The 17,047-nt window shown below is 39.8% G+C and overlaps 1 pseudogene; it reads left to right on the top strand.

Moving 5' to 3' along the window:
- Window positions 1-13,213, top strand: part of LOC121165571 — a 36,742-nt pseudogene extending 23,529 nt beyond the window's left edge.
- Window positions 13,214-17,047: the final 3,834 nt, after the last annotated feature.

The raw sequence follows: 17,047 nt of genomic DNA, 5'->3' as shown, positions 1-17,047 counted from the left end.
TGAAGTTAAATAACCCATTGCTAGATATGAGAGTCTCCGTGATACAGCTACTATACATCCCCTTAAATAGGAAGCCACAATACAAAGTCAACAACAGGAAGAAAAAAAAGAAACTAAAAAACGCCATGAAGTTAAATAACATATTACTGAATGACTAATGTGTTGCTGAAAAAAAATGTAAAAGAAAATCAAGAACTTTCTTGAAGAAAATGATACTACTGTATGGTCTATGAGTGAAGAATTTAATCAGAAGAAAGTGTTTTGAAGACATGAAACTAACAACAACAAAAAATTAAAATCCATGAGATATGGTTTCCACTGATTTTTGTTGGTGAAATGTGTCTCCTGTAGGCAACAGATATATGAATTGTGTTTTTTAATTCAGCCTACTAATCTATGATGTTTGATTGAGCTTAAGCCATTTATATTCAGGGTTAATACGTATGGGTGGTAATTTTGTCCTGTCATTTAGAAATGGGTTGTTCATTGATTTAGCTGCCTATGTTATTTTACTGGGATGTTCTTTACATTTGCCTTTGGTTTTGGTGGGCGTTATTCCTCTTCTCTGTCAAGAGAATATCTTTAAGTATCATTTGTATGGCAGGTTTGGAAGAGGCACATTCTTTTAACTTTTCTTTATTTCTTTTAACTATTTTTATTTTCGTTTTCAAAGACAAAAGAAAGTTTTGCTGGATATGTTATCCTGGGTTGACAATTTTTTTCTTTTAGAATCTGGAATATGTCACTCCATTCTCTTCTGGCCTGCAGAGTTTCCTGTGAGAGATCTCCTGTGAGCTTAACTGCCATTCCTTCATATGTCAATTGATCTTTTTTTCATGATCACATTTAGGGATCTTTTCCTTATGTTCAGTTGAAGAGAGCTTGGTTATCATGTGTCGTGGTGAAGATTGCTTAGATCAGCCCTGTTGGGAGTTCTATAAAACATTTTTTCTTCTTTTAAATGGTGAGCCTTTCCCCTTGTCTGAAAAAAATATTTTCATATCTATACTTTTCAGAGTATCAGGCAATCTGGATCATGGATTATCTTGTATTCATATCTTATTAAAAAGATATTTTTGCTTTGTGAAAAATATTTACCCATTCATTTATTTGAAGATCAAAGTTACGCAGAGAGAGGAAGAGAGAAGTGGAAAGAGAGAGAGAGAGAGAGACTATGCAACTGTTGAATCATTTCCCAGATTGTAGCAATGACCGCCCCTGGGCCAGGCCAAAGCAGGAGCCAGGATCCACACATGTGGCTACCAGGGGATCAAGTACATGAGCTCTTCTCTGCTGCTTTTCCCATTTTCAAGGAGCTGAAATGGAAGTAGAGCAGCAAGGACTCAAACTAGAACCCACATGGGATACTCAAGTCCCAAGTGGCAACTTTAATTGCTATGCCACAATGCCAGGCCCTGTACATCTGCTTTCAATTTTACATAAATTTTAAATACTGTACATTTGTACATTTTTCTAATTACTCAGTTAAGTACCTGTATTTTCAACTTTACCTATGTCAGATTAAGGATTTGTCACATAATTTGCTACTGCTTTCTTTTCAATAAAGCCTTGGGTTTCAGCGGTTTTTCTTACAAAAAAATAGATATATGAACATAGGAAATATTATGCATGCAAATAATGCATTTTGTCAGAAAGTATTTAACTTAGCATTTTCCCCTGCATTTTACTGATTGTTTTCACAAGATAAAGACACTTGATTGGCTTGGACCCTAAACCTAGCATCCTCAACCAGAGAAGAAATATTCTTGCAGGTTCTCAAAGGATTTTTCTATATTATTATACTGAAATTTCAGCTTATTTTTCTCTACATATTTTAAAAAATTTTATTTTATTTTATGACATAATTCCATAGACTCTGGGATTCCCCTCACCTCCTTCCCAAATTCCCTCCCCAACACTGATTTCCCCTATATTATTAAAAGAGTATAGTCCTTCATAAGCAGTCATAAGTCCATCATTCTGCTATTTAAGTGTATCCTGACATTATAGGTATGGACAATAGCAGAGAGTCCAACATCCTGTTGTCAAGATATATCCAACAGTTTGATTGGGAGTCCATCCTTGATTTGGAAGTAGAGATGCATACTGCAGTGCATCTTCACTTCTGGATATGATAGTCTCTATCACATAGTTACTATACATCCTCATATATGCAAAGCCCTAAAACACAATCAGCAACAGGAAGAAAAGTAGAAAATTTACAGCACCATGAAGTTAAATACCATGCTACAGAATGAGCAACACATCACTGGAGAGATGAAAAAGAAAACAAAAAAATATTTTTGGAGAAAATGATGCTAAAAGAGGAGTATATAAGGAAACTGCGGCACATCTACTCCATGGAATACTACTCAGTCATTAAAAAGAATGAAATTCTACCATTTGCAACCAGTTGGTCCCAACTAGAGACCACTATGCTCAGGGAGACAAGTCAATTCCAAAAGGACAAATATATGTTCTCTCTGTTGTAGGGCAACCTTCATGCAAAATGTAAGATCAATAACCCTTTCAATACTGTTTTTTGCTGCATCTCATGGGTTTTGATATTTTTGCTTCTGTTTTCATTTCTTCAAAATAGTTTCTTTTCTTTTATTAAATTCTTTACTGACTCATAGGTCATACAGAAATTTTATATTGTAATACTTGTGGGGGAATCACAGCCATAGGTCAGACTACCTGGAGCTTGGGCCCTATTTTGTCCCCTATCCATCACAATTTCTGGAATACTCTTCTTTGGTTTTGACTCCAGGCCCAACCCATAGAAAGATTTATCTTTTCTGAAGTGCACCATAGAAAGAGGACTTTGTGCTGATGCCTAGAGCCCATGGTTTCTGCCAAGTATCCGAAGACTATTTCTCCTGCTGTCTTACACTTATTTCTGCTTGAGGAAAGTGCATGCATTTATAGGAGTCTTAATACATATGTTGCATTACACTCTTGTACTATTAGCCTTTGACTAATTTGTGCTGTGACAGTAGATCTGAAAAGTATGCTGTCTTTTGGATGAAACACTGAACTGAACTAAGCATTGAATTAATGGACTATAGAAGACAACTCTGTGTTGAAAGGAAGGGACGTGAAGGTTGATGGCACCATGCCAACTTGGTATCGAAGGATTAGGCACTTAGTAGAACATGTGAAGACTTCACCTTCCGATATGACGGTTTGGTCTACACAGAGATTTAAAAACACAAATTAGTACAAGGTCAGGTGTTTGGTTTAACAGTTAAGATGCCCGTGCTCCACACTGAAATGCCTGGGTTTGAGATCCAGTTCTGGAACTGGATTTTAGCTTCTTGATAATGTAGACCCTTGGGGGCAGCAGTGATAGGTCAAGTAGTTAGTTCCTACTATCCATGTTGGTGACTTGGATTGAGAGCATGGCTTGAAGTATGGCTCATTTCCTGTCATTGCAGGCATTTGGGGAGTGAATAAATGGGGGGCATACTGTCTTTGCCTGTGAAAATATAGAAGTGTAACTAACTAAACATAAAACAGCACAGCATGACCATGAACTGTGCATTAGATAGATGCTTTTAAAGGATAAGCGACAGTGTCATTCTCTGGTGGAGTATGTGTTGTGATTATTGCTAGGTTGTTTACTGTCAGTGTTTTGTTTTGTTTTGTTTTTTTGTCTGTCAAAAGTCACAGCATCCAAAAAAAATGTGGGACAAAACCAGCAAAGTTAAGAACTACTGATGTAGAAACTTTCCTCTGTTTGGAATCAGAGACTGTAGCCAAAACTCCCTATTGTCTGGAGCAGGGAACAGGCAGAGAAAAAGTCAGCTAAGAGAGGAGAAAAGCAGCAGTGTTCTGTGGCCTTAGCTTTATAGCACCAATTGTTCTGGCTCTACAATCTTAAAACTCTGAAGAGAGAGCTATCTCATCATTAGGCTATTGTGATACTAAATGCTCTATACTTTGGAAAAACGTCCATTTATTCAGCATGTAAACTGTCTTTCTCAAGATAGGGAGCTGTGAGTGTGAGCACTTTTCTGAGGAGCCTCTCCTTTCATTGACCACCTTGTATATTTAGAACTTTCCAAATGTGTTTAATACTCCGCTCTCAAGAGCTGCAGTTTGGACTCACGTGTACGAATTGGGAGTGGAAGAGTGCTATACATTATAACCTTGGATGCCAACTCCAAACTTTCTTATTTCTACACATCTCAAGACTGCAAGCTTGTAGAATGTTTTGATCACTGAATGTTGTGCTTTGTGTGTGTTACAAAAGACACAGAATGTAGAGGGGGCAGGGTAGAAACTTGTAGCCAGAAAAAAATTTATTAAGAGGTAGCTAACTGCCAGAGTGCAAATGGAACAAATACATGGTAACAGCCCAATCCTTCAGTATGCTAGATCTTTTCTTTTTTTAAGTTTACTTATAAGATGAGATCATATATCCATGTGGGGCATGGGATGAGTCTGGGTGTGGGATGAGTCTGGAAAGTTGGGAGAGAGGGAAATGCTTCTGCCTTCTATTCTGTGTGTGGGAAGAGATTGCCTTTCCATGTTGAGCAGGCCAGCTCTTATGTGGGTTAAGGGTCTTGGAGCATGTTGGGGAAGTGGGGCATTGGGTGGAGCTGGGGCAGATTTTAAAACTCACTGGGCCTTCCTCTCCGCCTGCCACGTAGTTGGAAAAAGAATGCAGGGGGTGGAGTAGGGGACAACACAGGGCATACATCAAATAGGTTTTTGTTCTTATTGTACAAATTTTATTTTTGATAAATTTTACATATTTGATTAGGGTGCGAAGGGTCAAGGGCTAGAGGAAAGTGGGCAAGACCGTTGTTTTCACATTCTCTTCTTCCTGTATGAGGGGGAAGGGCATACAGGGGAGAGATAAAGAGAAGGCATACCAAGCTTTCCAATCTTTCCAGGGTCCCCAGTGTGGGGCATGCTCCAAGGGTCCTGCCCAAGTGATTTTGATAGTTCAGCAGTTCTGTATTGTTGCCAATCTTGCCATTCCAATCATAATGAGATATCTGCAGACTCCACTGGCTGACAGGTCACCTTACAGACTCCATTTGCCCAGATACTTACTGCCAACACTTGGCTGGGGTAGTTAATTGATTTGTTTTGTCCTCCATCCTCTGTTATGGTACCAAGTGTCCTCTACAGGTTCCAATGTATGCCAAATCCTCCATATGCTTCTGGATCTGCTGTCCACTGCTCCGTGTAAGCCACTGAGGAGGCCCAGCTCTGACACATGCATTCCATGGTCAGAACTCCAATCATGGAAAAAATTGCAGGTTCCACATCTTATTGGTTTCTGTAATGTAGGAGCAAGAGTCCTTGGGGGTATTGGGGTTTGCTTACCGTCTGGAGTAATGGCTGTTCCTGTCCCATCGGTGTGTTTCAGAAGCCTACTTCAGAGTGTATAGTGAAAAGTGATTCATCTCCTTTTCCCTTACCTTTCCTCTTCTCTATGTAAAGTTTGTAGCCCTAGGTTAGTGTCTACTGTGGTGTGTTGATGGGACAGAACCATTCCTTTCTTTGTAGGAATTTGGTTCTTTGTAACTTTGGATATCTTGCTTCACCTAATCCTATGTGAGACATAAATGAATGACACAGAGAAAAGAGAATTTAGCCAACATCATTTTCAAGTGATAGAAACCTGCCCACTTAAATTCTGGCCCTTGGTAGGCAAGTCTGGCTAATTCCATAAGAGAAGTCCCTTATAATCCCACCAAGCTTGCCCAAGGATCACATAGCCAACCTCCTTGATCTCTAGCAGTGTAGCACAGAGGGCCATGCATATACTTCTCCATGTATTTTCATTAGTTGGATTTGAGGGGGGAAAAGCTGGTTTTTCAATTTAATAGTTTTAGAATTTCAGCTGTGACATTCTGGACCCTACCAGTGGTTAGTCATCTTTGTTTACTTTAGCTTGGCTGGAGTAAAGTTATCAAGCCATTCACTCAGCACAAAATTTGTGGTTTCCTTATTTTTGGCCATTTATCCTATGCACAAGTAGTCACCTACCTAACCACTTGATTTGCTGGTGTCTCTGTTCACTTGGAAGTGTGGACATAATTCTGTCTGGAAGTGTCGAAATTATTGATGGATAATTGAAGCTTCCAGTGCTGTTCTGATTTAGTGCTTGCATTCATCATCTTTTTATTCCTTTTGCGAAAATAAGCAAGAGGAGCTTGTATGGAAGCAATGGTGTGTTTAAGCTGGTAGTTTGGAGGTTCACAGTTCACAATCAGGCAGCCCCTGTTGGTGGATATCTGGTAGAGACCATCTATGGCAGAGTGTGTGACAGGAGCGATCACATACTGTGAACCAGAAAACAGAGAGAGAAGTGGGGCTAAATTTTGCTTAAATAACCAACCTCTTGTGAGATCTACCTTCTTCGTGCTAGGGGTACCAGAGGACCTCTGAGTCCATCTACCTCTCAGATGCATCAATCACATCAGTTGTCTTCCTCTAATCCAGGGGCTGGGGAACATCCAGCTCTCAGGTCCCATAAGGCCTGCAAAATCATTTGATCTGGCCCTGCCAAGATAATCTTACATGGGATTCAAAATTCAATGTAACTATAGCAGGCTGATTTTTAAGTTGATAATTTTGTATCATTCGTGAATGATGTTATAAATTTCCACATGGCTGTTAGGAAAAAAAGTATTCCCCTCCCTGCATTGTTAACATGAAGACTTTGGAATTTAACCAGGTGCATACTTCATGACTGTTCAGTTTCTGAGTTTGTGCTGCTCTCACCCATGCTTGGAGATTTGGAAAGGGAACATCAAGGAAATTCAGTGCCATCTGAATGGCTCTTCAGGACTTCATTTTCCTCCTCAATTTGCCTGTTACTGTTTACTTCCTAGTGTCCCCAGATGCTTGTCTGAGGGTTCTGTCCAAGAATTTTTGTCACAAGTTGTGACAGCAAATAGGGTGGAATATGCTTATATTCATCAGAGCTGGAACCCTGTTCTTGTCCTTCTACCCCCATACATGGTTTCTTTTAACTGGTGGTTGGTTTGAAGTGGGGAAAGCACCCAACTCCAGCCTGTAACACATCAGGTGAATCTGCCTGGCTTCTGGGATAGATCAATGGAGAAATTCCACTCTTTCTGCCACTGGATACTTTTGGATATGGATTTGATGCTTGGAACTGTTGCTTTTGCTTTTTAGAGCCAAAAGCTTTCAAAACAGCAACGTGGGAGCTTAGGCTTTGTTGAGAGTTGGATTAACTAAACCGGGAATCACATACTTTTCAATGTGTGTGGGCTCACAGATTATCAATGCTCAAGTCAGTTTATTGACAGACTTTAAAAATTACAGCTGAAATTGTGCAAAACAATATACTGATGTTATCTGATGTTCTAATCCAGGGCTTCAGCAATACACAAAAATAACTAATATAATTAATGAAGGTCCCTCACTGATGAAAATATCTGGGAAAATAGTAACATGTTGGTATTTGGAACTATTAAACTCAAAATGAATATTCACCTTTAATGTGGAGTATGGTAGAATGATTCTTGATTGGACTTTTTTTTTTAAATTTATTATTGGAAAGGCGGATATACAGAGAGGAGAGACAGAGAGGAAGATCTTCCATCCCATGATTCACTCCCCAAGTGAGCAACGGCCGATGCTATGCCCATCCAAAGCCAGGAGACACTTCCGGGTCTCCCATGCGGGTGCAGGTTCCCAAAGCTTTGGGCCGTCCTCGACTGCTTTTTTGGGCCACAGGCAGGGAGCTGGAAGGGAAGCGGGACTGCCGGGATAGAACCGGCGCCCATATGGGATGCCGGGCGTGCAATGCGAGGACCTTAACCACTGTGCCATCGCGCTGGGCCCTTGACTGGACTTTGAGGTATAATTTTCCTGTTTACATTCCTTTATCCTGTTACGCATCAGAACCTTGTAGTAGTAAAATGAGATGGAAATGATTGCTCTTTTTCTTTCTTTTAAAAATATTTATTTTTATTGGAAAGGCAGATATACATAGAGGAGGAGGAAACAGAGGAAGATCTTCTATCTGTTGATTCACTCCCCAAGTGGCTGCAATGGCTGTTCACTCCCCAGGTGGCCACAGTGGAGCTAAGTCAATCGGAAGCCAGGAGCCAGAAGCCTCTTCTGAGTCTTCCATGCAGGTATAGGGTCCCAAGACTTTGGGCCATCCTCGACTGTTTTCCCAGGCCACAAGCAGGGAGCTGGATGGGAAGTAGGGCTGCCAGGATTAGAACAAGCACCCATTGGGATCCTGGCACATGCGAGGCAAGGACTTTAGCCACCAGGCTATGTTGTCTAGCCTGATTGCTGTTTTTCAAGAGTTTATAGATCAGCTGGGAGTAAAGAGAGAGAAGCAACTCAAGTTAAAATGAAGAGTGCTGTAAAGGAATATATGGACATGTGTGAAATTATTACAGGACTATAAAGGGAAAACACAAAATTGAGGTATAGCTTTTCTTCACCGTGATGACGAATTTATAGTTCTCATACATGAGTACTGTATATTTCATTTGATTCTAGATTATCAGGTAATATAATATACTTCAATCTTCATGTGAAACTTTGAAAGAAATATTTTTCTTACAGAATTGAACCCCAGCGGTCTCTGTGTATTGGCTGCCATGGTTTTGTTTCTTCACAGGGTACTAAGATGGTCAATTCAAAGCTTGTCAGCATCAAACTCCAATTCTTGCACAACCAGTTGCTTTAAAGGTAGCTTGAATAAGCATATTTCAACTGTTCCCAGCTTACTTGCTGTGCATACTCCACAGAGTTGCACCCCATTTTGCTAGCCACAAGTAAGACAAACCATGCAGCTGTAAAAGACCAAAACTGCAACTGCCTTTTGGAGCCCTCTGGCCCAGAAAGTCCTCACACTGTTGCATAGCAGGTTCCTTGAGCCCCAGGGTCCCACTGTGACTCATCTCTCTCCTGGGATTTTCCCTTGCCTGCCTCCTGCTCTAAGGAGTTGTCCCACAGCACAGGCTTTGGAAGGTCTTGTATTGTGGGAGCTGGTCCCTCATCTGCAATCCCGTATTTTTCCTGGATGAACTCTGAAATCTTCAAACTCATTGTAATTCTCTGCCCCACTTCTCATCCAGCAACCTGTTTGTGGGCTGGAAAAGCAGCTGAGGGTGGCCTAACTCCCTGGGACCCTGCCCCTGCGTGGGTGAGCTGGAGGAAGCTCCTGGCTCATGACTTTGGATCAGCTCTACTCTGGCCTTGGCAGCAACTTGGGGAATGAACCAACAAATGGAGACTCTTTGTCTTTCTATCTCCTCTCTGTATGTCTACCTTTCCAATAAAAAAGTGTATTTTGGTACAAAAAATTTTCAAAGCAAGCATTGATTTTGGTAATACATATTATATATGAACTATTTGAAGACCCTTCGTAAAAACTGTGCTTTCTTTTTAAAATTTCTTTACCTTTGTCTTTTCCTTCATTTTTCAGATTCTCCCTTGAGTTTGCTTCCTCTCTCACAGATGTTGCTTCTCCTGAAATCTTGAGTGATTTTTGTTTGGTTGCCCCTGTGTTTGAGATTCTCCTTTAGCTTCTTAACGGATCTGAGTGTAAACACCTGCTCCGCCCGTGTGATTGAGGGCCAGTGGGGTAGCCTTGCTACAGCTGTTGTATGAGGCAGACTCTTTTGGGCGTAAGTCACTCTCGGTGGCTGAGTTGTGGTGAAGTGTATAGTTCTCACTAACTTGGTAGGTTTCTCACCTGAAGATCAATCCTGGTCCTGAGGATCAAATCTCCCACTTGAGAGAGTGGTGGTCACTGTTTTAGGGACTGAAGCCAAAGTCACTTGTTCCTTTTTGGTTTCTTTTCTTCCTTTATTATCCATGTGGAAGTTTAGTAGCATGTTCGTCTCGGCTTTTTCTGCTTTCAGCCCCGGTCTTCCTACTAAGCCTCTGTCCTTGGCGTTGTTGGCATGTGGATGACACCTGTGAAGAACACACTGAAGATACTGAAGCCTTTGCGCTACCCCCAGGGAGCTTGGTTTATTTGGTTTGAGAGGCAGCCTGGGCATAGGACACACACACACACACACACACACACTCTCTCTCTCTCTCTCTCTCTCTCTCTCTCCAGCTGATTCCAATTCACAGTCAAGATCAAGATGGCTAGCCAAGGTGCTAGGGAATGGCCTCAGGCATCTCTTTCACCTAAAAAACTGTTCCATGAGTTAATCTTAGTGCAACAGCTTGGTTGCTTGCTGTGAGAAATGGAGAAGAAGAGAGGAAGCCACCTGTCTATGTAGGTAGTATCCAGTAACACTGTCCCTTCATTAATCATCTTGTTTACCCCATAGCCTGTCCACCCTTGTATGCCTTGAAGCAGCCAGAATTACTTTTACTTTAATCATTGGTTTTCATTTTTCTTGGTTTTAGACTGCAGTTTTCCTTCAAGTTCTGTTCCATCCCCCTATTAAATGTTATCCACTTTCCTAAGATTAGTTTTAAAATTTATCAAGTTGCAAATTATTTTTAATTTTTTTCTAAATACTTCATCATATTTGAAGAACTGAGGATGAGTTCATATGTGTTCATACTGCTGGGTCTTCTACAACTCCTGGTTCTGTTCTGCGTCAGTCTGCTCTAACAGACCTATAACGTATGAGAAAAGATGTTTGATGCTTACAGCAACCCCACTTGTGTTTTAAACAATTTGTTACTTTTATGATACATAAGGGTTCCTTGCTATTATAAATTTTATGTAGATTTTGCTTTTTGTGAATATAAACCAGCCCTCTTCCCTAGGGAAATATTTGGGCTTTCCATTACATTTTATTTGTAAAAAAAAAAAGTAACTACATTAAAAAAAATTCCACTTATTTGATGAGCCTTTGCTTGTCCTTTAGAAACATTTCTTGTTAACTGAATATACTTCTGTCAGCTTAAATAGCATGTGTCTAGATCTTTCTTAAACAAACCTTTTATATGGGGAGTTGAAATATTTTCAAATTATTATCATAACTTACCCTCTTGGCCTTGTCGTGGCTATCTGGTTTTATATTTTTGTATTTCATGTTTCCTGTTCCCTGGATTTAGGTCTTTTAGTTGGCTTATTGGGTTTTGTTTGCTTTTACCTTTCCTAAATTTATGAAAGATAAACATTTCCTCTTAAAACTTAAGTTTTTCAGTCTTTGGAAAAGCATAAGTAATCTTTTATTAATCTCTTTTGTCATTGTTTTTCAGTTCTTATTTTTTTTTCTAGAGGCATAAGAGGTGTTCCCAGAACAGAGGGGGGAAAAGGCAGGTGCATAAGGAGCAGCCCTAGGCAGCTGCTTCTTGAGTCCCCACTATGTGTATGCCTTAGACATGGCCCTCAGGCTCCAGCCCTGCTGACACCCTGGACACCAGATCCCACAGTGCCGCTGCTAGGATGGTTTCGGATGGGCCTATGCTTCTGGGTATCTCTGGCTTCACTTTCATGTCCACATCACAAGCACCCCATGGGCTAAGCTTAGGTTTCTTGCCCGTGGCAGAGCTGAAAAATAAGTCTGGGAAGGACTTTCTGGCTTTCTGCTCAAATACAGGCTAACAGCTGCTGACACCAATCCCTAATCTCTGCCCAGTACTCATTCCTCCTCTAGTTTTATAACAATTCTTTCTCAATAGGTCATAAACAATGACAAAGCTAGAAAGTTGAGTATTACTCATTAACACTGCTGTCAGTTTTCTGAAGCTATAACTGAGTAACTAATCAAGGTTATATGCAACTGAGTGACTTATCAAATTGATAACTGGATAATTTATCAGATGTGCCTGGTTTACAGTTCTAGGGGCTGCGAATGCCAAGTGAATGTCTTTGGCATATGGTGAAGGCCTTCTTGCTTACATCATAATGTTGAAGAAGGCATCACAGTGTGAGGCAAACCAAATGTTAGAGAGAACCTCAAGACTACTGAAGGTCCTGCCTCCAAAAGCTATTAACTTGTGAATCTGAGAATTGGATTTTCAACATATGAACTATGAGAGATACATTGAAACCATAGGAATTGCACTGTGTACAAGCAGAGGTAATGAGACAGGACTAAGAGGGAAGCTGGCTGGCTAAAATGTATTCACAGGGCCCGGCACAGTGGCGCAGTGGTTAAAGTCCTCGCCTTGCACGCCCAGGATCCCATATGGGCGCTGGTTCTATCCTGGCAGCCCTGTTTCCCTTCCAGCTCCCTGCCTGTGGCCCGGGAAAGCAGCCGAGGACGGCCCAAAGCTTTGGGACCCTGCACCCGCGTGGGAGTCCTGGAAGAGGCTCCTGGCTTTGGATGGGCATAGCATCGGCTGTTGCGCTCACTTGGGGAGTGAATCATGGGGCAGAAGATCTTCCTCTCTGTCTCTCCTCTCTGTATATCCGCCTTTCCAATAAAAAAATAATAAAAATAAATCTTTAAAAAAAATGTATTCACAGTGAGAGGTGGTAGTGGCTGGCTCAGCTCCAACGCTGCTTGGGCCTGGTATTCGTTTCATTGTTCACTTGGGCGGGCACCTTGCGCAGGTGAGACAATTGGGTGGCCTATACAAATCCAATAGCAATGGCCAGATCAAAATGGTCCAATCTGGTATTCAGGACCAACAATCCAGGATTATCTGAATAAACCAAGACCTGTTTTGGAAGCAAAAGAGTGACTAGAAAAGAAGAAGAAAGGCTCCAAGGCTTTGGAAAAAATGAATGAGAATTGGAAGAAAAAGCTAGAAAAACACAGAGAGAATTTCTAAGTAGAAGTGAAAGCTCATCCACAAAAAGATAAAGAAAAAATGAAAGAAGAAATCTGGTAGGTATTCATCTTCTTCCTCAAGCTCTGATTCTTCAGCAGTTCTTTGTATTCTGAAAATGAGAATCAGAAACAAGGAAGAAAAAAGAGAAAGAAGAACCATTCACATACATCTTCCGAAAGCTCTATGTCAAGTGAATCAGGCAGTAGGATGGGTTAAAAAAAAAAGAAATTAAAAGATACAACGGAGAAAGAACAGAATATTAATGGATTCAGCAAAAAAAGATGTGTCTGAAGGGGAGCCTTTGTCAACTGCTTTGTTGTCAGAATCAGCTTGTAGTTGAGGAGGTATGAAGAAAAAGAAGAAAAGCAGAGAAGAATGAGAAAAAGCAACATAAATAGCAAAAAAGAAAAAGCAGCATAAGAAATACAGTAAGAAAAAGAAGGCTGCAATTTTAAGTCCTGACTTGCCATACCATCAAGAAAAAAAAATCAGGATTCCCTTATAAAGGAATTACAATGTGTAAGGAAATTTAGTTGTGAAAATGATGGCATAGTTACTGCAATGCATGAATTTCCTTGTTCTTGGAGCTATTTCTGTGCTATTTACTGGCCAGGCCAATGCCACTGCATGCAAGGGCCATGAATGTCACCTGCTGCCTGACATCTATTTTCTCTCTCGCAGTGCTTGGTAACTCTGGGAGCTAAAATACTGCAGGTGTACCTAGTGGCCAAGATACTTGGAAATAAAGCTAATAGCTTTGACCAGAGTTTTCTAGTAATAAGCTGACAGAAACACTCTGGGTACATCTTCAAGATATAGTTAGGAATGACCAGATGATTCTAGATAAAATGTGTTTGAGTTGATTCTGATTTCACTTTGGCTTTGGAGAGGAAGCATAGCAAATAGATACTGATACTTTTTTTTTTTTAACTTGATAGCTGACATTTCTAAAACACATGTTTTATGTTGTTAAATTTTAACCAGTCAAGAAAATTTCATGTAATCAATGATAGCTATTTCTTTTTCACTAAGAAGCTTTTGTTAAACTCCATACTATGGCTTTCATTAGTTTACTGCTATGTTTCTTGGCATACTTGCCAAGATATTTAGCATATACAAAGCAGGATTTTTAGTTTTTAAAGACAGCTTTATATTGGATCTGGGACTTAACCATGAACAAGTTGAGTGACAAGCTGATAGATACGCTATTGTTTTGTTACGTAAAGCTGTCCCCCAAATGTTAGTAAATATAATGTTTTAAAAGTTTGTTGTCTTTGTATATTTTTATCAAACTCTGAAGAGTGAAATTTAAGAAAAAAATTACATTATTGTTCATTCTGTCTTGTATTTTATTAAGATTTTGTGCCTCACCTCTGCTGAAGTGTTTATTAGGACTGCTCAAATAAATTTACCTACCATTTTTACTTTACATTTTTATGCAATCTGGTAACATGAACTAGAACTTGATTTACAATTTGGCCTGTTACAGGGGGTATGCTGATTATAGTGGTGTATGCACTATAATATGTATGGTATATAATATGTTATATGTATATGTATGTAATATGGTATATGTATATGATTTAGTGTGACAATAGGCTAAATAAAGAGCTATTTTACTTACAAAAATGTATTCACAGCAAGGAAGGAAGTATGGATAGAACCTAAGACTCTTATTTTTTCCCCATAATTGTGTGTTGTGGATCAGCAACTGCATATTAGATGTTTCTGCAGTAACGGGAATAATATGGAGCTGCCCTGTGTAGTACAGTAGCCAGGAGCCACCTTGGGTTATACAATACTGGAAGTATGGCTGAGAAACTAATATTTTACTTGTATCTAATTTGAAATAATTTCAGTTTACGTTGAAGTACACATAAAGGGCTGTCCGTAGAGAGAGGTTGTTCCCTTTGTTTTCTATTCTTTCTGATTTTGATTCTTTCCCTATTTCAGGCTTATCTTGAGACTGAACTAGGGCTTCTATAGTTGACTACTCAAACTCATCATTAAGTTTTTCTCTGTTCTGTTGCAGAAAAAGTAATCTTATTTCTTCCAGAAGAAATAAGGTTTCCAATTGCAAGGCCATACTGTGCCATCTTATTTTTTTCTCTTCACCTAGATTCATAAAGTATACAGGAAACCTGGTCGCAATCCAATGGGATGGTTGTCTTCTTCCTGTCAACAAAACTAGTGGACAACCCAGTTACGAAAATTTTGCAAGCATATCGTCTGGTTCAATAGGTATATATATTGCCTGGTTGTTTCAGATGCTTGGGGAAAGAACTAGCAGATGTTAAAATCTCTCTCTCTCCCCTCTGTCTTTCTGGTCTTCAAACTAATAAAAATTTATATATAAATAAACAGTTTTAAAAATATAGCACCAGCAGAGGAAATTAGCTAATAACAAAATATAACATAAATGTGTATTTCTTGTCATTTATCTATTTAAAGGATAATTTTATAAAACAGTATATATGCCACATATTGTATGACCTATTACATGTGTAAATATGTGAGATTTTTCAGTAACTTCATGAAAGTGGATGGAAGCAAAACCAAAGTGTGTGAAGGAAATGATTCTGTTATTTTACTGGGATGTACATCATATTTGCCTTTGGTTTTGGTGGGTGCTATTGCTTTTCTCTGTCAAGAGAACATCTTTAAGTATCATTTGTATGCCAGGTTTTCAAAAGGTGCATCTTTTAACTTTTCTTTACTGTGGAAAAATTTTATTTCATTTTCAATGAAGAAGGAAAGCTTTGCTGGGTACATTATTCTGGGCCAATAATTTTTGCTTTTAGAATCTGGAATATGTTGCTCCATTCTCTTCTGGCTTGTAGAGTTTCCTGTGAGAGGTCTCCTGTGAACTTAATTGCCATTCCTCTGTATGATGATTTTTTTTTCACAATCACATTTAAGGATCTTTTCCTTATGTTTGATTGAAAAGAGCTTTATTATCATATGTCATGGTAAAGATTGCCTTTGGTCAACCCTGTTGTGAGTTCTTTTCCTCTCTTGGATGTTGTTTCCCAATTCTTTCTCCACATTAGGGAAATTTCCTTTTATTGTTTGAGTATATTTTTAAACCCGCTCCTCTTTCTGCACCTTGTGGAGCTCCCATAACTCTTATATTTGGTCTTTCAATAGTGTCTTTTAATTCTAAAATACTTTTTTTTAGCTTGCCCCAGCATTGTTTCAGGTTTTTGATTGTTTCCTTGTTTTGAGAAGAAATACCTTCCAATTCTGAGATTCTTTTTTTGGCCTTTTTCATTCTATTATGGAGTCTTTCCGTTGAAGTTTTAATTTGCTCTATTGCATCCTTCATTTCCGGTAATTTGGCTTGATTTTGTTTCACTGTTGCTATTTCCTGTGTGACATATTCCTTGCATTCCTTGAACTCATATGTGCTTCTCATTGTTGATAAGAATCTTTATAATGAGTTCTTTTGAATTCTGTTTCCTCCATTTCCTTGATGTATTCTTTAGTTACCTCTGAGGTAGGCAAAGGTTTTGCTCCTTTGTAGGAGAGTCTTCAGTAGTATTCATTGTGCCTTTGTCTCTTCTTTGCTCTTGATCATTGCACTTCTGATTAGCAGATTCTTTTTCTTAGGGCAGGTTTCCTAGCTGTGTCACCCACAGGTCTGCAATTGGAGTTCACTTATTGCAGCCTGGTACACAATTCTTTGTTTGCAATCATGTGTACCACTCCCTCCAGTGAGTTTCAGATCTGGGCTCTTATGTTTGACTTTATTTCATGGTCTCTGTAGCCCAAGCTCCTATTTCATCTCTCTCAACCCCCTGTGATCCTGTGTGTGGGCTGCACCGTTGTCTCCACATTCTCTCTCCCACTTCCAGTTGGAGCAGATCCTAGGATTAGGGAAGCACCAGGTATCCTAAATAGCTAAGTTGTTGGTGGTACTGATCTTGCTGGAACCTGTTGGCTATTAGGTCTGAGGGCTTCATGGACCTATTTTTACCGATATGATGCCAAAGTCAGTGTTATTTTCCCTGTGGGATCAATGCAGTGCACTGAGCTCAGTGAGTTTGCTCCCAGCATCTGTGGAGTAAGCCTGCAGATGGAATATGTCTCAGTCTCTTTCTCTCTACCTTTCCGATAAATAAACAAACATAAGTTTTTATGAAAGGGACAGAGGGCCGTGGGTGGGAAGGCACTGATGCTTCTCTGAGAAGCAGATTTAAGTGGATTGAAGGAATGGGTTGTGTGGAGATCTTCGAGCAGAGCAAATAAAAAGCACATGCTTAGCATCCCTGAGAAGCAGAGGGGCTGGTGGGCATGGCCAAGTGGAGTGTGCAAGGATCAACTGTGCTAGGAACAGGTG

The sequence above is a fragment of the Ochotona curzoniae genome, unplaced genomic scaffold (assembly GCF_017591425.1).
Source record: "Ochotona curzoniae isolate NIBS_2020 unplaced genomic scaffold, NIBS_Ocur_1.0 contig_899, whole genome shotgun sequence".
In the NCBI taxonomy this organism is placed as follows: Eukaryota; Metazoa; Chordata; class Mammalia; order Lagomorpha; family Ochotonidae; genus Ochotona; species Ochotona curzoniae.
The sequence above is the reverse complement of the archived record's forward strand: the minus strand, read 5'-3'. Positions and strand labels throughout refer to the sequence as shown.